Raw genomic sequence first — 23,090 nt, 5'->3', positions numbered from 1 at the left:
TCTGAGGCTCCCAGCTTTTTGGACTGAGCATCTGGTTTCTCTTGCTCTGTGACCTGCAGATGGACATTGTGGGACTATCTGGTCTCTGATCAAGTAAACAAATCTAATAAGTCATCTCAGAATTTTTTAAAAATTATATATTAAATATATATCTACATATTCTATTAGCTTCATTTCTCTAAAGAACACCACAAATATAGTTGCTAAAGGAGGAAAAAGTACTTGGCACAATTCAGAGTTAGCAAATGTTAATATTCTTCCTCTTTATCCCCCAGCTCTCAGCCAGAGAGCCTGATTCCCATGCAATCTATTATTAATAAGAGACTTGACCTTTTAAAGCAAGAAATGCAAGATTTAATACCTCCTAGCAGCTGTCTATGATAGGAAACCATAGTCTTTCTTTCCACAAACTCCCATTTTGCACTCACATGGGTAACTGAATATCAGCACTTTGAAGCTTTGTGGAGCTGGAGATGGTTACAAGAGTGAAGAGGTGGTGGCTAAGTAGTGCCTTCAAGCTTACAAAGTGTAAAACCTCCAGTGTAAGCCAACCTGTCACTTTCGGTGTTGGCTATGAAGTTGTTATGGCCTGGAGCATGTAAGTCACCTCCCCTTGGCAGGAATCCCAAAGGCTTTAGCATTCATGACTGCCCGGCATTTCCCAGGGTTCTCCTGTGAGCTACAATAATCTCCCTTAGCTTTCTGTAGAATGAAAAATATATTACTCTCCTGTCTTTCTCTGCTGTCATCTCCTCACATGCTCAGCTAATTTAGTCTGAGAAGCACAGTTCTCCAGGACAAGTCATACTTAAACAGGGCTTGCCTGCTTCCACATTTCTTTGAAAACTGCAGAAAATAGGTCTGATTTCAAAGCCAAGTGTTCAAAGAGAACAGGAAGCTGGGTCTGGGAGAATAAATGGAGCTGTTTGCCTTGAAAGCTTTCTTGTTAATTTTAGCTTGGGTCCTTGTCCCCAGGTCTTTGGTTAAAACTGGATAGAGCTACCTCCATCCTGAGAGGATGAATACAATTTTTCCAAATAAACCTTGAACCACTGCCCAAATCTCAGATCCCCATGCTTTCCTAAGGTCACCAAAGCTGGATCTCAAAAGTAATGGCAAGAATTCAAAACTGCAAGGATCAAAGGATGCTGGGAGGACCCAGGAAGCTTCACACAGACCCACAGCGCCCTCTGCTGGGCACAAGCCCAAACAGCACAGAGGTGATTGTATGGCATTTCCAATAGCTTACCCACCCACTACATCTTGTGTTCACAGGACAAATATCCTCACCTCTTAAGCCTCTCCCTCTATCATCAAGGATCCAGGACAGAATTTTTTTTTTGCTTCTTAGCTATATTTTAATTTTATATTCCTTTAAAGGTCAAAATAGAAAAAATGTTTACAAAGAAGGCATTAGCAGCTTTATTTGGAAACGTACAGCTGCTTTTGGTATTAAGTTGACCTAGCTCTTGGGTATATTGTCCCCTGGAAATTTTTTGTGTCACTAGACAATATAAAGAGTAAGAGAAAACATTACAGAAGAAATATGATTATGGGTGAATAATTTCCTAAGTATTCAGAAGGAGTATTACTACAAGTCAATTCTATTTTTTTCCCTGGGAAATTCTAAATATTCTGGTAGGTGAAAAGGGAAGAAAGCTCCAAAGATTGTAGTTGCATTTACTATTAATACATAAAGCAATGTGCCCATTGCAAAGGCTGTTTCAAAACAACCATCCATACCTATAGGGAGATAAGGCTCAAATCGTAGGAATACTGCAAGTGGTACTAGAAGTAGACCATTAAGAAATATCTAGTTGTCTCAATAAATGGGGATTTGATTTAGATCCAGAAGACCTGAGATCTCTAACTATCATTTTATACATCTGTGAGACTGGTTAGTGCATTCAAGAAATATTTGAACATCTACTGTTTGCCAGAAACCATAATAGATTCTGGCAAGAATGAAGAAGATAAAGAAAGTCTTCCTTCTCAAAATTTGCAGTCTAGTGACAAAGGCAACATAAGCAAACACTACAGCTCCCCAGGATTGGAGGCATAAAAGGGTAAATCTAAGGTGTGGTCTTGAAGGGCGTGGCAAGAGGGCATAACCTATAGAATCCAATAAAAGGAGTGCAAAAGCATATAAAGAACTATATGAGTTACCAATCTTTTGATTTTTAATTATTGTAAAATATTTATATAACATAGTATTTGTCATTGTAACCATTCTGAGTGTACAATTCAGTGGCCTTAAGTGCATTCACAGGGTTGTTTTACAGCCATCACCATATCCATTTCCAACTCTTTCATCACCCCAAACAGAACCTCTGTACCCATTCAAAAGTCTTCGCCTTCTCCGGCCCCTGTTAGTGTCAATTACACTTTTTGTCTTTAAATTTTGCTACTCAAGAAACCTCAAATAACCAGAAATATACATGTTTGTCCTTTTGTTCATTGCTCATTTCACTTATCGTAATGTTCTCGGTTCATTCACATGATAGCCTGTGTTGGAATGCCACTCCTTTTAAGGGTGAATCTTATCCATTTAGTGTATATGCCATATTTTGTCTATCCATTCTTATGCTGATGGACATCTGTATAATTTCTGTCTTGAGTTCACTATTAATAATGCTGCTAAGAACATTGGCATACAAGCATCTTTTTGAGTATAAGCTTCCAGTTCCTTTGAGTATACACCTTCAAGTGGAACTTCTGAATCCTATGGGAACCCCATGTTTAAGTTCTTTGGGAACCACTGTGCTGTTTTCCAAGAAACTGCATCATTTCATAGTCCCACTAACAAAGGGATTCTAGTTTCATTGTCATTGAAACATTTGCTGTTTGGGGGTGTGTTTATGTATTATTTGAATATACATATTAGCCATTCCAATGAGTGTGAAGTGACTCATTTTTTATTTTCATTTTTTTAATGACTACTGATGTTGAGCATCCTCTCAAAAGCTTATTGGGAATGAATACATCTTCGCTTTGGAGAAATGCTTATTTAAGATATTGGTCCATTTTTAATTGGGTTGCTTGGTCTTGTGGAATTATATGGACTTATTATATGTTCTACATAGTATGCCTTTTCAGAGATATGATTTGAAAATATGTTCTTCTATTTAAATTGCCTTTTCACTCTGGCTAATAATATCCTTCAGTGCACAAAAGATTCAGTCATGTTTTTCTCTTTGGTTTTCCATGCTTTGTTGTCATATCCAATAAGTCACCACCTCCCATATCATAAAGTCATAACAATGTGCTTTCATCTGTTTTATATTTTTTACTCTTATAGTTTTTTATCTGTTTCAAGTTAATTTTTGCATATGGCATATATTTTGTATGTATTTTGTGTTTTCTATTTGTGGTTATCTTGGGCCTTACCTATGCCATCTTATAATTCTGTTTATTTTTAACTGATAGCAACTTACTCTCATCATTTGTAAGAACTTTATCCCGATAAAGATCTATCCTTCTTTTGTGATACTGATGTCACAAACTACGTATTTAAACATAGGCACTCTAAAGCACAAATATGTAATTATTTTATGAACTTGTATTTCAAATCGTACAGAAATGTGTTTTTAAATGGAACAACAAACAAAATGACACTGGCTTTTATATTCAACGACATGTTTACCTTTATCAATTATATTCCTTTTCAGAAGTGTTCCTTTGCCTTTGTATGTAAATTTCAGAATACTATTGTCTAGTCTGATAACAAATCTTGCTTGTTATAAGAATTGCATTAAAACTGTATGACCCTTTGAAAAGAACTGACATCTTACTCTGTTGAGTCTTCCAATGCTTGAAAATAATGTTTATCTCCATTTGTTTATGCCTTCTTTGATTGTTCCCCAGTGTTGTGAAGTGTTTACATTTCAGTCCCATACATGATTTTCTAGATTTACACCTAAGCACTTCTCTCTGTTTTTTGAGCATTGTATTGTCAAATCCAGTGTTCATTTTTAGTACATTTTTAGTATATCAAAACAATCAATTTTTATAGTTTTTAGGAGAATTTTTAAAATTCCTTGGAACCCCCTATGTAGTCAATTATGTTGTCTACAAATAGGAAGAGTTTTATTTTTTTCCTTTCTGATACGTATGCATTTTATTTCCTTTTCTTGCTTTATTTCACTGGCTAGAAGAAAGCACAATGTTAAATAAAAATATAGAGAGAAAACATCCGTTGCCTTCTTTTTTTTTTTTTTAAACTGATAATTGAACTGGGTCTTTATTGTTAGGTGAGTACTCAAGTACTCTACCACTGAGCTACATCCCCAACCTTGTGCTTGGCTGTTGATCTTAGAGAGAATGCATTATCTTTCAAGAGTGAGTATAATGGTTTTGTTTTGTTTGTATATGCTCTTTATAAAGTTGAAAAAGTTCCTCTCCACTCTTATCTGAGAATTTTATCATGAATGAAAATTGAATTTTATTAAATTTTTAAACATCAATAAATATGATCATGTATTTTTTTAAACCTACTAACATAATGGAAAGTATGGATTGATTTTTAAATATTGAACAAGCTTGCATCCCTGGAATAAACACTTAGCCATGGTATCTTATGTGTCCAAGATGCTATAAAATACAATAAACTAAGTAGTTTATAAACAATATAAATTTATTTCTAACAGTTTTAGAGGCTGAAAATCCAAGATCAAGGTGTTGGAATGTTTGGATTTGGTAAAGGCCTATTTCTTGGTTCATAGATGGTGCCTTCCTCACTGCATCCTGGCATGATAGAAGGGAAAACCAGCCCTCTGGGAACTAATTCCATTTCCATTCAAGAGGATGTATCCCTCCTGATTTATAATTTGCTATAGGCCCCACCTCTTACTAATATCACACTGGCAATTAAATTCCAACTTGCAAATTTTGGAGGTGCATAAATATTTGTCTATAATATAGAATTCTTATTAAATGTAGCTGAGTTTTATTTGTGAATATTTTACTAAGGATTTTTGCATCTGTGTTCATGACCTATACAGATCTGTAGTTATTTGATACTATATCGGTCTTATTTTGTATCCGGGTAATATTAGATTCATGAAGTGAATTTAAAATGTTTCTTTCTCTTTTATTTTCTAAAATAGATTATATAACTCTTTCAAAGAGCTTCAGAGGAGTTAATTAATAACAAAGGTATTCATTTTTCTTTAAATGTTAGGCAGAATTATTCACTGAAACAATATAAGCCCTCAGATTTCCCATGCATTGGGAGTTTTAAAATCATGAACTCAATTTTCTTAATAGTTATATACAGCTGTTCAAATTACCCATTTCATATTTGGGTGAGATGTAGTAGTTTGCACTGTCAAATTTTTAGATGTAGAGTTGTTTTCATCATTTCCTTATTGCCCTTTTAATATCTTTAGGGTCTTTAATGAGATTCTGTTTCATTACTGTTGCTGGTTATTGTCCTTTTTTTTTTTTAATTTGTCAGTCTTGCAACTCACTTTGGAAGGGAAGGGATTTCTTTTAAACTCAAAAGAATGTTTCACTGATTGTCTCTATTATTTTTCTGATTTCAATTTGCTAGTTGTTTCCTCACCCTTATTATTTTCTTCCTTCTACTTACTTTGGGTCTATTTTCTTGTCTTTCTAGGCTCTTCTGGTGGAGGGTTGTACTATTGATTTGGTACTTTCCCTTTTTTCTAATGTATGATGTTAGTACTTTCAGTTTTCTCCACATTAATTTAACTGTGACCTATAAATTTTTATACGTTATATTTTTATCTTCATTCGGTTCAAAGTCTGTGTTTATTTCCTTAAGGGTTTTTATGACCCATGGATCATTTAGAAGTATGCTATTTAGTCTCCTAGTGATTAGAAATGTTCCTGCTATATTTCTGCTTTTGATGTCCACTTTTATTCCATTTAGTTCAAAGAGTAACTTTTGTATAATTACAATTATTTTAGGTTTGTTTTATGGCTAAAATATTATCTATCTTGGTATGTGTTCCACAGGCAGTTTTTTAAAAAAAACTTTTTAGTTACAGTTGTTGAGTTAGCTGTTTGATAAAGTTAATTAGATCCTATTGGCTGTTAGGGTATTGAATTATTCTATATCTGATAACTATTATCAGATATATTACCATTGAAAGAGAAGCATTGTAGTCTCCAGCTATAACTGTAAATTTATCCATTTTTTACTTTTAGTTTTGTCAATTTTTATTTCTCTATATCAATGTTTGTGTCGTATTTTGCAGCTCTTTTGTCTGGTACACATATACTTGGGATTGTTATTACATAATATTTCTCTCTGATAATTTTCTGTGCCCTATGGTCTACTCTATCTGATATTAGTATATCTACTTCTGCCTTCCTTCAATTAACATTTGTGTGTTTTATCTTTTCCTGCCATTTTATTTTCAATCTACATATAGTATCTGAGTTTCTTGCACACAGCAGATGGTTGGCTCACAGTTTTCTAATTCATTCTACCCATCTCTGTTTTTCAGTTTGTGGATTTAGATCATTTACATTTAATATAATTATGAACACTAATGATTAAATTTGTCATTTTGTTTTTGTGTTGTGTTGATTCTTTTTTTAAAATTTCTCAGTTTCCTTTTCCCCATAAGTTACTTGAACAGTTTTTAGAATCAGATTTTTATTTATCTACAGCATTTCAAGTATACCTCTTTGTATAGGTTTTCTAGAGGTTTCTGTGAATATTTCATTATATATGCATAACTTTTCACAATCCACTTGTCATTTTTCCATTTGAAAATCTTAACTCATTTTATGTCCCTTTAATCTCTCCTATTGTTAATACAATTGTCTTAAACACTTCTATTTTCTATACTTTGAACTATATCAAACAATATTATAATTTATATTTCAATAATAAAACAAAATTTAGAAAACTTTAGAGAAAAAAATACAATATATTTGCTCATATTTTTGCTTATTATGTTTATTTGTTGTTGTTGTTTTGTTTTGCTTTGTTTGTCTTCCTGATGTTCCAGGGTTCCCTCTTCTGCCATTTCATTTCTGTTTAGAAAACTTCCTTTGACAGCAGTTTTTAGGGATAAGTCCCCTTGTGACACACTCTCTTAATTTTTCTTCACCTAATAATTAATTGATGGGGGTGGGGTTGTGGCTCAGAAGTAAAATGCTTGCCTAGCACATGTGAGGCCCTGGGTTCAATCCTCAGCACCATATAAAAATAAATAAATAAAGGTGTTGTGTCAAACTGCAACTAAAAAATAAATAAATATTTTTTAAAAAGTAATTAATTGATTTTGCATTCATTCCTGAAAGATAATTTTGTTCAAAATAGGATCCTGGTGGACAGTTCTTGGGTTTCATCACTTGAAAAATATTGTGCCACTTCCTTGTGAACAACATAGTTTTTGAAAAGCAATCTGTAGTAACTTAAAGTGTTTCACAGCTAGAGTTTTATTTTTCTATGATTGTTCTCAAGATTTTTAAATCTTTTATTTCACTAGGCATCATAGCTCATTCCTATTGTTCTAGCATTTGGGAAGCTGGTTTGGAGGACCACTTGAGCCCAGGAGTTAAAGATCAGTCTGGCAACACAGTGAGACCCCCACTTAAAAAAAGAAAAACAAACAACAACAACAACAACAAAATCCTATGAATTAGTTCTTAGGACTTCATAATTACAATGTGTCTTGGAATAGATTTCTTTGAGTTCATCCTATATGACAATGAACTCAAAAAAATCAAAGCTTCTCAAATCTGTAGGCTTACATCTCTTGCCAAGTTTTCAGCCATTATTTATTAAGGTAATTCTTCAGTGGAGTAATTTTCTCCTTTCTTTTTCAGAATTCTAAACACTTGAAGTTTAGATCTTTTGTTATAAAGTTCTACATGTCTCTCAGGCTCCACTTATAGCTTTCCTTTGTTTCCTTTTAAACTATTTTCTATCTGTTATTCAAGGCAATTTATAGTTATATCTTCAAGTTCACTTCCTCTGTCCCCTCCACTATGCTATTGGACACATTCATTGAGATTTTTATTTTGATTATTATATTTTTTCAATTTTAAATTTCCATTTTGACTTTATATCTTCTATTTCTTTGTTTTGCTTTACTGTGTATTTTGTTAATTTTTTTAATATTTTCATTCATGACAAGCAAGTCTATAATTGCTTATTAAAGCACTTTTGGCATAACTATATTAAAATCTTGGAGATATAATTTTAACATATCTGTAATCTTGATGTTGGCATATATTAATTGCCTTTTTGTTCAATTTGAACTTATTGACTTCCTAGTTCTTAGAATGACAGGTGTTTTTTAATTAAAACCTTAATATATCTGTATTACATGGGAGGATAGATCTCGTTTAAGCCTTCAGTTTGACTGGCTTTCTCTGGTTCTGCTCTGGTGAGGGAATAACCTATGCACCAACTTGTTATTGCCAGTTAGAGCAATGACAATAACAAATAACAATGCAGTTAGAGGTGAAAGTCCACATTTTCCTCTTGATCTGCATTGGCAGGTATTATAATTCTGGCACCTCATATAATATCCATTAGTGCTGTTCTGAGAATGGCTTTATTGATAGTGAGTGGTATAAAAGTCCTGACTCTCTGCTAGTCCTCCTTTGATGCTACCCAGTATGGATATGAAGGAGTATCCTCCACTGCCAAGTAGGGTTGGAGTTCAAGGCTCCAGATAGGGCCACCACTGACACCATGGTGAAGCCATCTCATTACCACCCAGTATGGATGAGTGTCTCAGCACCCTTCTTAGTCTTCTCGAACACTATCCTCCATGGGGCATTGGGTGCTTCATGATCATCTTACGGTGTGGGTATCTAGTCTCCCGACTCAGCCTTTGCTGGTAGAGATAAGGATCCTGCCACAGTTCATTCTTTGTTGTTTGGCCAAAATAGAGCAGTTACTATCTAAAAAGTCTCCTGTCTTACTAGGCTCTCCTTTCTAGGTCTTTTCGCTAGGCAGTGTCTAACTTTATGACTTTTTTCCCCTCTGTGGACACTAGCATTTCTGCATTGCTGGTTCCTCTAGAAATAAGTGTGATCCAGCGATAAAGGTGAGGAAGGAGAAAGTCCAGGGAACTCATCACCATATCATTTCTCAGACCCAAGCCAGTTAGGCATCTTTCTACCTTTCAAAGTCCTTCTTCTACTATTTGAGTTGTTTGCAATGTCCTAGGATTTCCAGTTTTATTTAGTAGTAATTATCAGAAAATATACCAAACTATTTTAAGATATATTTGAATCCCTGAAACTACACTTACCTACTTAATTAAGAGTCATAAAATATGATAAGGTGTGAGGTATAACCTGAAGTGGAGAGTCCACTTCACCCCCTAGGACTTCTTAGAGATGTACAACTCTATCTTCCCTCAACTGATGTTCTTGCTTTTCTAGGAACCAAAAGAGATAGGGCCACTTCCCCTTCCTCATTGCCTGATAAATAGGCCCATCATTTCTAGTGACAGAATACACAGGAGAAGAGATCTACCTCCATCAAAATTATATCTCCAGATACCAACACGTAAGTGTTTACCATGTGAGCCCTGTCTTCTTCAGTGGCACTGTGCCTGCAGGATAGGCAAAGGACAGTTGTGAAGAGCGGAGAGAACTGTGTCATTGTTCAGGAACTGAGAATCTAAAAAGTGAACTAACGAGGGTTCCAGGAGAAGAATGTATTCAAGTAAACTAAAACAAAAAGTGGCACATCAATATACCCAGCCTGGACTCCATTGTTTTATCCCTACTGTTACCTGAATTAATAGAATGAGGTTGCTTTCAAGTGTAACTCTCCAACTGCTCCTTGTCCTTCAACGATTCTTCTGTCTTAGAGACTATCCTTGGTGTTCATTTTAACCTCATCTCCCCTTTTAAAATGTACCCAAAGTAAAATAAAATACACAAAATCTTAAGAAAAGGTAGAAACTGTACTCAGAAGAAATTATAAAATGTTCTTATTATTAAGGAAAACTAAAAATGAAAGGAATTTATGAATCCTGTTGATTTCAGAAAATATAATGAAAACTATTTTAGAAGACAAGGCAGTTATTTCAAAATAAAAGACCAAAATCTACACAATAAAATTGTGAACATTTGTTTTGTGAAATATTATGTGCTACACCTCTAAACACTAATATTATATATGTATCCAGGTGTGGTGGCACATATCTGCAATTCCAGCTATTCGGGAGACTGAGGTATAAGTATTACAAAGATGAGACCAACCTAAACAACTTAGTGAGATGCTGTCTCAAAATTTAAATATATATACATATACATGTATATATACACAAATTTTTCATATACATAAGATATATAATACATATATAATTTAATATACATCATATATATCTTTCATGTATTTGGCTGAGCTGAAGTGAAATAAATATTTGAAAGATGAACACTGCAATTAGAAAATTCAGCTAATGAACCTATAAAAAGTAATGCTAGTGGAACACATGTGATGTCTTTTCATGGGGTGGGGATTCCACTCAGCTGACACAGTTTGCCCCTCTTCATTCCTAACATACTCTTTCCCAAGAGATTAATCTGATCTTTCAGCATGGGGCAGGGACAGGTAGCGGAATATAGATACCAGACTTTTCCTCTTCTTTTCTTCCTGGAAAGAAACTTCTGATAGGGACAATATAATGTGATTCAGTGCCCATGTCATAATTTGACCTTAGCAGCCACCCTCCACTATTATAAAGGGCACCTCAGCCCAATACTCTGTGAGACCAGATGGGAAATTCTACCCTGATTTGAAGTTTAGTGTGAAGACATTGGATTGCTCAGGAATACAGTCACACTCTCTAAAATCATCTTGATTAATAATAAAAGCAACTTTTTTGGTTCCATTCATCAACATTTTAATTCACTTCTTGAGGCTACCTCTGGTATATAAGTCAAGTATATAATTATTGGCTGACCTCTGAAAACTTAATAATAAGTAAAAAAGGGTTTTTAAAAATTCTAATTTCCATGAGACGTTTGTTGAAATTCCCAAATAGTTTTTATTAAAATAAAATTAGTCTCAACAAACTTCAAGGAGTCAGTAACATGCAAAACCTGTTCTTCTTTAACTAAAAAAAAAGCACTCAAAAGAAATCAATAAGTAAAAGAAAATTATATTTTCAAATTCATTTTTGAAATTCAAAAATAAAACATTTCTAGATAACTCAAGATCAAATAAGAGATTTTAATGGAGACTTGAAAATACTTAAGACTGAAAGATAATAAAGATACTTCATATCAAAACGTGGGATATAGCTAAAGTGGTACTTAGAATAAAATTGTGGCTTTAAATCCTTGTATCAGAAATGAATAAAGACTAAAAACATGAAATAAGCACCCATTTTAATAAGTTAGAAAAGAACATCAGAATAAATATGAACCAAGTTGAAGTAAGGCCATACTAAGCTTAAAAGCAATCATTAATGAAATAGGAAACAAAGAATAATGGAGACCATCAAAGCTTAAAAGGCAAATCCAGAAAACAACTAATAAAATTTACAAACTTAGAACAAGATGAAATGAGAAGATAAAGTGAACTCCCACCACTAACACCAAAAACAATAAAATAAGACAAAAAAGTATTAGATATCTAGTTAGAAATAGATGTTAAAATAACTATAAACATTATGAAAAACTTCATGCCACTAAATTATGAAGCATAAGTAAAAGACACCCATTCTAAGAAAAACATAGATCATGAATACTGAAGAAGAAATAGAAAATACAAATGGTTCTACAACCAATTTTAATTGGAAAAGTCACTAATGTTTTGTCAATGAAACCACCAGACATATTTACAGGCAAGGTCTACTTAGCATTAAAGGAAAAGGAAAAAAAAATTGTAGACAAATATTTCCACATTATTTTAAAAGGGGGAAAACACCAACTTATTTTAAACAATTAGCATGTACTGTATTCACAAATCTTACAAGGTTGATATAAAAAGGAAAAATTATAAATTTTAATTTTGCACCTCAATGTAAAAATCCTAAAGCAAATGTTAGCAAACCAAGACAAATAACATGCAATATTATAGTAAGAGCCAAATTAGACTTATCTCAGAAATACTTGGTCAGCCCAATATTATTGTAAAAATTCATATTTTTCAAATGTCAGAATAGCTCACATCAGGTTAACCATTATGTATCTAATAATTATATAATCTAGAAGAAATATATTAAAACCATTTAAAGTTATAAAGAGAGAAAAAACCAAGCAGAAACTGAAGAAATCAAATTTTTTTTTTGAAAGAAGAGAAATGTGTAACAGAGACACAAGTTCAAATGGCATATTGATCAAGGTTCAATCAGAACCTTAGTGTAAATTACAGAAGCAATAGTATAAATTATGTATACATAAGCACACATGTGCATATTATATACACATAGACACACATATATGTATAATACATAAATTATGTATAAATAATTACATAAATGTAAATAAATACACATGATAATCCTTCAAAGAATTGGATCAGGTGATTGTGGCAACTGAAGCTGAAACCTTAAGGATGAGACTGAAAACCCTGAGGCAGTGTTTAATGTTACAGTCTGGAGGCAAAAGTTCTTCCTCAGCGAAACTTGTTTTGCTTTTCAACTGATTGAATGAGACCCATCCCTATCATAGAGGATAATCTCTTTTACTTAAACTGACTATAGATGTTAACCATGTCTACAAAATATCTCCATGGCAACCCTGGCACTAGTACTTGATTGGGTAACTGAGTACCATAGACTAGCCAAGTGAACACATAAAACTAACCATTACCAATGGATTTGCCTCTGCAGGCACTAACCATGTAGTGTGTAGCACTTGGTACTCAGAGAAGCACAATCTTTTCAATATGAAGAATCAAGGGACAAAATCCAAGGCTACCAGAGAAACCAGAAATTTAAAAGGGAGGTCTAAACTCTCAGAAGAAGAAATACAAATCCTTGACAAATTTATGAAAAACAAAGTTTAATATCTCTAAGCAATAGAGAAATTCACATTAAAACTACACTGAGATTTCATCCCACTCCAGTCAGAATGGCAATTTTCAAGAATACAAGTAACAATAAAAGTTGGTGAGGATGTGGGGGGAAAGGTACACTCCATACATTGCTAGTGGGGTTGAAAATTGATGAAACCACTCTGAAAAGCAGTGTGAAGATTCCTCAGAAAATTAGGAATGAAACCACCATTGGAACCAGCTATCCTACTCCTTAGTCTATATCCAAAGGAGTTGAAATCAGCATACTACAGTTGCACAGCTATATCGAGGTTTATAGCAGCTCAATTCACAATAGTTAAGTTACGAAATTAACCTAGGTGCCCTTCAACAGATAAATAAATAAAGAAAATGTGGTACATATAAACAATGGAATATTACTCAGCCATAAAAAAGAATGAAATTGCGGCATTTGCCAGTAATGGATGGATCTGGAGATTATCATATTAAGTGAAATAAACCAGTCCCCAAAAGCCAAAAGTCGAATGTTTTTGCTGATATGTAGAAAGCTAGATAACATTGTGGAATGGCAGGGAGGTAGAGGGGAAGAATACATATTCAGTACATTAAACAAAGGGGAATAAAGGGAACGGAGGGTATAGGAAAATAAAAGAGAGTGGAATGAATCTGAAATAATTTTTTGTGTCCATTTATAAATACAATATAGTGAATCCCACCATGATGTACATCCATAAGAATGGGATCTTAATCAGAAAAAGATATATTCCATGCTTGTATAATTATAACAAAATGAATTTTTCTGTCATGTACAACAAAAAAGAACCAATAGAAAAAAGGGGGGGGGAAGGAGATCTAAGAATAGAGAGAATCACAGAGGAGGAAGTTCCAAAGCCTGTGCATAAATCCCTCTCAAATCTTGGCAGATCCGAGAACTGCTAGGACATGAAGGAGACTTCAAAGAATCCAGCAGAAAGCACCAGGAGAGGACAAAAAACAAGGAGAGAATTCTGCGGCTGACCCCTGTAGTGAAAGTTAATGGTGACATCAAAATAAAAAGTCTTTTTTAAATGAGAATTTTAAGTTTGAATCACATTAAATTACAAGTACTCAGAAACACCCCATAATTGAAATTCCATAATTACCATTTTAGGAGTAATGATTACATCCCAGAACTAAGAGTGTACCCCTAAGATCAAGAGCAAACATGAAACATATTTTTCCTAACAAAGTATAAAATCAAGCCTCCAAAAATTTAAGGTGATCAGTCAGTAATTTATCTGCCTATTAGAAGATAAATCATTACTCTTCATAGGAACATAAATAAATCCAAAGTCTCTACAACACAGCATTCACACTATGCAAAGTGCAATGGAAAATGTATTAAACATTGAAATAAACAGAAAATGAGACCCAGTATAAAAGAAGTAAATAGAAAAACATCCCAAGATGACTAGATGCTAAAGATAGATAATAAGGACAAGAATTTAAAGAAAAAGATGAACATCATCAATCAACAAATAGAGACATGTATTACAGAAACTGAAACTATAAAAAGAACCAAACAGAAACTAAGACTGAGAAATACAGTGTCTTGAAAAACAACAATAACAAAATGCTAGTTGTGCTTAACACTAGGCCAAAGACTACAGAAGAAAGGATCAATTAAAGACAGAAATATGAAACACTTTCATTCTGAGTCATGAAAAAAGAATTAAATAAAATGCCTAAATTATATGTAGGAAAACATTTACTGGTATAACATATAGGTACAGGGATACAGACCAAAAGAAGAGGTGATAAAGAAAGAAAAACATATTTGAAAAATAATGACCAAAAATATCCTATACGTAGTTTTTAGAAAGAATTAACTTATAAATCCAAGATGATCAAAGACATCTAATGAGGACAAATACAAAGAAGACCAAAACTGTGTACATCATTTTAGTTGCACATGACTGCATAAACATGGAGACAGCTATGCATGAAAGTTCTACTTTCAATCATTATTTTCAGGGAGTGTGAGCAGGCTAGGGGAAGAAAGAGAATGCAGGGCAGGAAGGAGCATTAAAATTTATCCACAATAAAATGTGAACATGATGTCTGTTTTTTAAAATAACACATAATATATATTATGAAAAGAACAGCAAGTAGAAATGGTTGCCTAAATGTTAATGGTGGATATTTCAGTGTGATCTTTACTTTCTCCTTAATATTTTATGAACTGATGGAATTTATTGCAATGGTAATATGTCATTAATCTAATCAAGTTTTTAAAATCTTTCTTTTACATATTTAAAAAAAACTTTATGCTGGGGGCCAGAGGTTTCACCTGCCCCAATAATGATCCTGCGTGTTTTTCCTCATCTATTTATTATAAAGCAGCACACACAGACTCTTCCATCCAGAACTCACTCATACCACATTTGGAAATCCAGGAATAAGATCACATATAATTTAGAGTTATGATCCATTTCATAGTATACGCTTAAAAGCCATCTTCATGTAGTTTTAAAAGGGCTGTCACCTTACTTCTGAGGCAGATGGCAGATCAGGTTTTAGCATATCAACTGAGTCATACAAGATGTCTATAATTTTTCCTCAATAATCAAGAACTGGTAATTACTCTATGTGACTCCAGTCAATCACCCAAAAGTGTTGAGCACTGGTCATTACATAATAAATACAACAGGCAAATATTTCTTCCATCTTCAAGATCAATATCTCTTTCAATAAGGAAAAACAAAAGAAAAGAAGCAAAACTAGTAAATTTCATAGACAATTAGAAGGTGATAAACACTAAGAAGAAATTTGGAGGAAGGGATCAAGACAGGAAGAATCAGAGGATGGAAAAGAGTACAATTTTAAATAGGCTTCGGTGAGGAGGAGCAAGCCATGTAGATACAAAGAGAACATTTAACATCAATGATAAAGTAGGTACAAAAGCTTCAATGTAGGAACATGTCCTTCATATTTCAGCATCAGGGAGGAAGAATAACAGATGATAATAATAACAACAACAACAACAACAGGAACGTTAGGAAGGTATGTGGTCTTCTATGCCTTAGTAAGTTTTTACTTTCACATTCAGTAATATATGAAGCCACCAAAGTGAGAATTTAATTCATACAAAATACATAGCAAAATCAAAGATGATAGAACAGGTTGCTTTGTTTTATTTATGGGGTTAGAAAGAAAATAGATTTGGGTCCTTAAGCAATATATATAAAGCTTGAATCCAGATGGATTAATGGAAGATAAAATAAAAAATCAACAGAACAAAATGTCAGAATACATATTCTTGAGTTAAGAAAGAGTTAATTTTCTAAATACTTGAGAAGAATAAATCCTAAGGTTAAAAATGTGTTAAATATGATTACATCAAATTAGCTATTTTTGTTTAATAGAGAAAGCATAATGTTAACAGAGTAACAATAGACTCTAAGAAAATATCAGCAATATCTAAAACTGACAATTTACCAATTTATACAAGGAATTCTTTTAAGTAAACCAGAAACAGATAACCCAAGAGAATAAGAAGGCAAAATATAAATAAGTAATTAAAATAGAACAAACATTAACAGCAAATAAGCAAATCAAGAGATGCACAAACTCGGTAGTAATCACAGAAGCAAATGAAATCAATAATGAAATTATCATCTTATCCTTGCTAATTTGGTTAAAATAGAGAACTAGCGATCTCAACTACTGGTAGAACGCAGGAAGCTATAAGCTCTCCTGATGGGAGAATGGTGCAGACCTTCTGGAGAGCTATCTGGGGGCACTAGGTCAAAATCAGACTTGCATGTCCTTTATGGCTCCTTGTGTAGTCTAAATAATTTCTCCCACAGTTCCACAAGGGACACAGTAGAAACGTCCTTGTAACCTAGTTTATGATGACAGAGCTCAGAGCAATGTGAGTGTCCACCATTGATTGGAAAAACTGACAGACGAGTTACTTAACACCCCAAATTTGATGAAGCATTCAGGAAAATTGGACTAGAATGTTTCGAGTACCAAGGCTGGAACTTTAGTGCTCAGAAAATGAAATAAAATGAGATTTACAGTTAATTTCCAAAAATTAAAATTACAGACATACAAAACAAAACATACTTCAGAGAACTACAAATGGTACCTATCAAATGTCTCAGACTGGTTGCCAATGTAAGTGACAAGAATGAAGTTGAGACAGACACAAAAGGGAATAAATGAAGTAAATGAATGAATGAATACGAATAGCTCTTTCCCTTTTTAAATAGCTTGAGCTAGATGGCCTCAAATGGAGGTAACAGCATAAGGAAAAGCATGTAGGCAAGAAAACATAAGTCTGTGAGACAAAAACAAACAAACCAATTTCAAGGGAACAATAGAGTGCTTCAAGAGAAATAGCAGAAAATAAGCCTAGGAAATAAGTTGATTGTCTAAATTTGGTATATTTTTATTTCTTTTTATCTAAAATATAAGATATAAGCTTACTAATATTTAATGCATGAGTTAATCCTGGAACTATGGTTCATAGCTGAAGACACGTGGGCTCAGTATGCAGGGTAAAGACAAAGAACCAGCTTCTCTAAGCATTTCTGTCCCAGGTCTCTTCATACAGCTAACATCCATGGGTACTTCCTATGGCTCTATGATGTCATTTCCTTTTGTAGTTATTAGTTCCCTGCAGTTTATGTGTTTCACTCAACCCAGGCTGCCTGATAACAGATGTGATTTCCAGCTGTGTCTATATACCAACCACAGCGGATTCATTAATAACAATTATTAAGTACTTTATGTTGCAAATTGAGCCTGTGGCAATAGAGAAAACATCCAGTCATTTGTTTTATGGCCCCTTGTCAGAGCTAACTATAAATTCCCATTATCTCAACATTATCAGCACTGCAAAATGAATCTAAGCATGAGTCATAAATAAAACTACCAAACAGCTCAATCATTCTGGAAAGAACAGAGCATAAATTAACACTTGATGATATAATGTTACATATGAACTTAAATAATAGCTCAGGCCTTCCTGTCAGCTAATTATGCAAATTATTATTTTTAAGACTTAACATTTGTAGTTCCATGGCTGATGCATTCATTTAGACACACAATTAGAGCTCAATAAATATGCAGTCCATACATTGCCCTCCTGTAACCCAGAACTTCCTACTCATGATGTATGAAGAACAGTGAAAATGAAGAGAGAAAAGTTTCAACTGAAAAACTTATAGTCTCTTAGGACTATAAAAAGTAGAAGAAAAAATCACATTTTCTCTGAATACTACTTTTCACAGGAGACATTGTTAAATTTGGGAGCATTACCAGAAAAGGGACAGAAAAGTGTGTGCATTACAGGCTCCTGGGTGGAAGACCATATGGGCTTTCAATCAGTTGTAAAACATTTATTTAGTTATATCCCTGTATAGGGTCCAAAATGACTTAAATGATAAAGATAGAACAGAAATATAAACTAAACAATGGATTTAATTTTTAAGAGAAAAATGCCAAAAAAATACATAAAAATTGTTGACCTTACTAGTAACCAAGCACGTGCAAATTAAAGTCATGAGATATCATTATTCATGTTTTGAAAGTTAATTCCAATATTACAGAGGAGGCAATGAAATAGAAAAATCTAATCACTTGCTTAAAGGAATATTAAAAAATCCAAATCTTGAGGGCCATCAGGCAATATCTACCAAAATAGTTCCAAAAGTGTTCATTACTTTTGATCAATAATTCTAATTCTAGAAAATTTCTCAGTTACAGATTTAGTACATGAACATTAATGACCATGAGTTTATAATAGCACAAAAGAAGTAGCAAATAATAAAATCCCTTAGGGGAATGAAAAAATAGCTAAAATAAACATCAAAAATATGGTTAAGTAATTCATGGTATACCCCTGTGATAAACTACCTTGCTGTTGTCAAAAATTATCTTCTGAAGAATATTTAAGAGCAGTATTCACAGATCACTTTAAATATTTAATAAAATGTTTTTATCAATTCTAATCAGTTATATATAACAGTAGAAAGCTCTTTGTTCATTGTACACAAATGGATCAGAATTTTTCACTTCTCTGGTTGTACATGAAGTAGAGATACACCATTCGTGCAATCATACATATACCTATGGTAATGATGTCCATCTCATTCCACCATCTTTCCTACCTCCTTGCCTCCTTCTCCCCACTTTGCCCTATCCAAAGTTCCTCCACTCATTCCATGCCCCCCCCCATTATGGATTAGTATCCATTCATCAGAGAAAATATTCAGCCCCTGTATTTTGGGGATTGGCTTATTTCACTTAGCATGATATTCTCCATCCATTTACCTGAAAATGCCATAATTTTATTCTCTTTTAATGCTAAGTAATATTCCATTGTATATATGTACCACAGTTTCTTTATCCATTAATCTATTGAAGAGTATCTAGGTTGCTTCCACAGTTTACCTATTGTGAATTTACCTATTGCTATAAATATTGAAGTGGCTGCATCACTGTAGTATACTGTTTTGACGTCCTTTGGGTATAGATGGAGGAGTGGGATAGCTGGGTCAAATGGTGGTTCAATTACAAGTTTTCTAAGGAATCTCCATACTGCTTTCTATACTGGTTGCACCAGTTGTGCAGTCCTAGCAATGTATGAGTGTGCCTCTTCCCCCACATCCTCGCTAACAATTATTGCTGTTTGTATTCTTGAAAATTGCCATTCTGACTGGAGTGAGATGAAATCTTAATTATTTTGATTTGCATTTCTCTAATTTCTAGAGATGCTGGACACTTTTTCATATATTTATTGATTGATTGTATATCTTCTTCTGAGAAATGTCTGTTCAGGTCCTTAGCCCATTTTTGATTGGGTTGTTTCTTGTTTTCTTTTCTTTTCTTTTTTGAGTTCTTTATATGTCCTGGAGATTAGTGCTCTATCTGACATGTGTGTGGCAAAAATTTGCTCCCAAAATTAGGCTCTCTCTTCACCTCATTAGTTGTTTATTTTACTGAGAAGCAGCTTTTTAGTTTGAATCCATCCCATTTATTGATTCTTGATTTTGTTTTTGCACTTTAAGAGTTTTCCTAAGGAAGTCGAGACCTAATATAACGTGATGAAGATTTGGGCCTACTTTTTCTTCTGTTAGGTATAGAGTCTCTTGACAAACACTTAGCCACCCTAATGAAAAGAAGGAGAGAGAAAACTCAAATTATTAAAATTCATGATGAAAGAGGAAATATCACAACAGATATTGTTGAAATGCAGACGACGATTAGAAACTATTTTTGAAAATTTATACTCCAGTAAAATAGAAAAATCTCAAAAACACAGATTTCTAGAGGCATATGATCTACCCAGGCATATGATCTAACCAGGAGGACATACACAATTTAAACAGATCAATTTCAAGCAAGGAAATAGAAGACCCCATCAAAAGCCTACCAACAAAGAAAAGCCCAGGACCAGATGGATACACAGCTGAGTTCTACAAGACTTTCAAGGAAGAGTTAATACCAATATAAAATGATTTTTTACAGGATTATTTCAACTATTAATCATATTATAATGTTTATATATGTATCTACATAAGCTCCCATAATAGAAGATTAGAAAAATTGTTTTTTTCCTCATTGATGGAAATATGAATATTTTCTATTATCTTAATAATTTTCTAAAATCTCTTTCAGTGGGAGAGAGAAATAATTTACCAAAATATCTGCCTAATATGAATTCCTATGTACACTGTTTTCAAGGCCTTCTGCCAAACCTTGTCTTCTACAAGGATGTTCTCTTTCACCACTTTTATATAACATCTACTTGAAACTAGCCCAGAGCAATTAGACAGAAGAAGAAAGAAATTTAAAAGATTCAAATAGGAAAAGAAGAACTCAAACTATCACTGTTTGCTGATGACATGATTCTATATTTAGAAGATTCAAAAAATTTCACTAGAAAACTTCTAGAACTAATAAATGAATTCAGCAAAGTAGCAGGATATAAAATCAATGATCATAACTCAACAACAATTCTATATATCAGCAATGAATCCACTGAAAGAGACGTTAGGAAAACTACCCCTTTCACAATAACCTCAAATAAAATAAAATACTTGGGAATCAATCTAACAAAAGAGATGAAATACTTCTACAGTGAAAACTACAGAACACTAAAGAAAGGAATTGAAGAAGACCTTAGAAAATGGAAAGTCCTCCCATGTACTTAGATAGTCAGAATTAATATTGTCAAAATGACCATACTTCCAAAAGCATTATACAGATTAATGCAGTTTCTATTAAAATCCCAATAACATTCTTCATAGAAATAGAAAAAGCAGGTTGCGGTTGTGGCTCAGTGATAGAGTGCTCACCTAGCAGGCATAAGGCACTGGGTTGGATCCTCAGCATCACATAAAAATAAAACAAAAGTATTGTGTCCACCTAAAACTAAAAATATACATATTTTTTAAAAAATAAATAGAAAAAGCAATCATGAAAGACATTTGGAAAAATAAAAGACCCAAAATAGCCAAAACAATCCTTAGCAAGAAAAGTAAAGCAGAAGGCATCACTATACCAGACCTTAAACTACACTACAAAGCTATACTAACAAAAACAGCATGGTATTGGCACCAAAATAGACACATAGACCAATAGTACAGAATAGAAGACACAGAGACAAACCCAGACAAAGACAGTTATCTCATACTAGACAAAGGTGCCAAAAACATTCACTGAGAAAAGATAGCCTATTCAATAAATGGTCCTGGGAAAAATGGAAAGCCACATGTAACAAAATGAAATTAAACCACTATCCCTCACTCTGCATGAAACTCAACTCAAAGTGGATCAAAGACTTTTCTGCACCTAATAGAGAAAAAATAGGCCCAAATCTTCACCTTGTCAGCCTAGGATCTGACTTCCTTAACAAGACTCCTAAAGCACAAGAAGCAAAATCAAGAATCAATAAATGGGATGGATTCAAACTAAAAAGCTTCTTCTCAGCGAAAGAAACAATCAATAATGTGAAGAAAGAGCCTGCAGATTGGAAGAAAATCTTTACCACATGCACCTCAAATAAAGAATTAATATCTAGTATATAAAAAGAACTCAAAAAATTTAACACCAGGGTCAGGCACATGGCACATGCCTGTAATTCCAGAGACTCTGGAGGCTGAGGTAGGAGGATCTCGAGCTCAATCTCAGTAAAACAAGGTACTAAGCAACTCAGCAAGACCCTGTCTCTAAATAAATTTATAAAACAGGTCTAGGATGTGGCACAGTGGTTGAGTGCTCCTGAGTTCAATCCCTAGTACCAAAAAAACAAACAAACAAACAAACAAACAAAATAAAAACCCAGTAAAGGAACTGAACAGACTCTTCTCACAAGAAGAAGTACAATCAATCAACAAATATATGAAAAAATGTTCAATACCTCTAGCAATTTGAGAAATGCAAATCAAAACTACTCTAAGATTTCATCTCACTCCAGTACAAATAGCAATCATCAAGAATACAGGAAACAATAAATGTTGGTAAGGATTTGGGGGGGAAAGCACATTCATGGGACTGCAAATTGGTGCAAACAATCGGGAAAGCAGTATGTAGATTTCTTGGAAAACTCAGAATGGAACCACCATTTGACTCAGCTATCCCACTCCTCAGTCTATACCCAAAGGACTTAAAAACAGCATACTACAGCAATGTGGCCTCTTCAATGTTTATAGCAGCACAATTCACAATAGCTACACTGTGTAATCAACCTAGGTGCCCTTCAATAGATGAATGAATAAAAAAAATGCGTTTTATATATATATATATATGTATATATATATATATATATATATATATATATATATATATTTGATGAACTGTTACTGAGCTTTAAAGAAGAATGAAATTATGGCATTTTATTGTACATAGATGGAGTTGGAGAATATCATGCTAAGCAAAAGCCAAAAGCCGAATGTTTTCTCTGATATGTGGAAGCTAATTCACAATAAGGGCAGTGGCACTAGGGAAGAATAATTACTGTAGATTAGGTAAAGAGGAGTGAGGGAAGGGAGGGATATGGGGATAGAAAGGATAGTAGAATAAAATGGGCATTATTACCTTATGTACATAATATGACTGCATGACTGATGTGATTCTACAACATGTACAA

At 33.5% G+C, this 23,090-nt stretch overlaps 2 long non-coding RNA genes across 2 annotated transcripts in view; both read right to left on the bottom strand.

Moving 5' to 3' along the window:
- LOC144377232 (uncharacterized) overlaps positions 1 to 23,090 on the bottom strand; it is an 85,723-nt gene that overhangs the window by 19,461 nt on the left and 43,172 nt on the right. The gene's annotated exons all lie outside the window — the stretch shown is intronic.
- The window catches only part of LOC144377233 (uncharacterized), a 45,289-nt gene continuing 41,107 nt past the window's right edge, over positions 18,909 to 23,090 (bottom strand). Inside the window, exon 2 of the long non-coding RNA XR_013437998.1 lies at positions 18,909 to 20,108. This is a non-coding gene — a long non-coding RNA (uncharacterized LOC144377233). The remainder of the gene's footprint in view (positions 20,109 to 23,090) is intronic.

Source organism: Ictidomys tridecemlineatus, chromosome 4, assembly GCF_052094955.1.
Source record: "Ictidomys tridecemlineatus isolate mIctTri1 chromosome 4, mIctTri1.hap1, whole genome shotgun sequence".
NCBI lineage: Eukaryota > Metazoa > Chordata > Mammalia > Rodentia > Sciuridae > Ictidomys > Ictidomys tridecemlineatus.
This window is presented reverse-complemented; position numbering and strand designations above follow the sequence as displayed.